The sequence below is a fragment of the Benincasa hispida genome, chromosome 9, assembly GCF_027475165.1.
Source record: "Benincasa hispida cultivar pf3 chromosome 9, pf3_genome.v1.1, whole genome shotgun sequence".
Taxonomy (NCBI): Eukaryota; Viridiplantae; Streptophyta; class Magnoliopsida; order Cucurbitales; family Cucurbitaceae; genus Benincasa; species Benincasa hispida.
The window spans coordinates 88,899,933-88,901,683 of NC_143486.1; positions in this window are offsets into that span (position 1 = coordinate 88,899,933).

Below are 1,751 nucleotides of genomic sequence, written 5' to 3' on the forward strand. Positions count from 1 at the left end.
TTAATTATTGGCTTTGTATTGTAGTGTCATTTACAAGTGGGAACTGTCGAATGTGGGTATTACGTTATGAGATATATGCAAGAATTCATGACTAAAGAGAAGAATATTATAACAGATGCGGTATATATTTAAACTACTTATATATATTGTAACATTATAGATAGTGTAAATAGTAAATAAATATGTATATCTGACTTTCTATGTTTTATAGATTGATATGAGGAGCTCGTACTCGCAACTTGAATTCAATGAAGTACATGTGGAATGGGCTGAATATTTAGGTCGCTATATCTTATGGACTTCCTATAAATTGTGTATGTGGCTACATGGGAATGCCCAAAACATTTTTTGTGTAAATATTTTGTTCAGCCATTATAGGTTATATACTTCAAAGAAATGTTGGTGGAGGATAGAATTTTAGTCTTGTGATTTTTAGAATACATAGCACATATAGATTGATCTTACAATTTTGGAATGATCATATATTGGGGTGGGTTGATAGAGTATATACTGTTGTACGATTCGTCTTGTAAATTTTGGAATCGTTCATATAGACATGAGTAATAGAAGAATGGAATTGTTTATTTTAGTATTCTCAATTGATGAAATATATGTGCAACTGTTTAGTTGATGAAATTGTCTTATTGGAACGAATGTAATGCAGGAAATGAGAAATGGAAATTAAATTTGAATGTTTAATTTGGGGAAAAAATGCATAGATGACATTGGAAATGTGTCAAGAATTAGATTACTTAACCATTATTTCGTGTCAAGATAAAAATATATTTGAAAAATAAAAAATGTCAAGAGAATCACAATAATAGGCGTCAAGAATCAATACACTTGACATGTCATTAGTGTCAAGTGTATTATATTTCTTGATATGGAAATTGTGTCAAGAATTATTTCTCTTGAGGTTTTTACAGTATCAAGTTATGACATTATACTTGACAGTCGAATAGATGACGCTTTTATTAGCATTAAGTATACCCTCTACTTGACATTGGAAAAACGTCAAGTAATCCAATTTCTGTAGTAGTGAATAAACAACGATATATACAACAGTATATAATTCACATATATCAAATAAAGAAATACATATTCTCTTGGGGGTTTATAATATATGTATTTAGGATTTAAAAAAAAGAAAAGAAAAGAAAAGTTCTCCTTGATCTTGGTGCAGTAGATTTGTATAGGTGGCACGAACAAAGTCCATCTTTATCTCTCCATCTTCATATGGGGGTTTATAACACATAACTCCTCATCTTCATCTATTATTCTTCTTCAGCCATGGTCGCCATAGGTCTGTATAGGCTACAGGATTTTGTTGTGCGACACGAACAAAAGAAGCAAATCGCAAATGAGAGAGAGTCAACGAGAAGACGACTAGCTGCTTACCTTAATGACCTACAGTTGGTGGTGTACAGAAGTCGATGATCGAATCCAACAGGCGAACGGCGATAGAATGGAAGGCTGGTGAACGACGACAGAAGCGGTCGGCCATATCCGACGGGCAAACGACCGTAGTAGGGGGGTGTGAAATCATTGGAAGGAGAAAAGAGATGGAGGAGGAAGGAGAAAAGAGAGGAAGAAGGAAGAAATGGGAAGCAGAGGAGTCAATGATTTTTCTTTTTTAAAGAAGAAACATTGATGGGTGTGAAGGCTTGTATGGTGGAGACTTACAGAGGAGAGTTCTTGCCCATCAACCTACTTTTTTTTTAACTAAGCAGCGGGATTGAATACCCGGATCG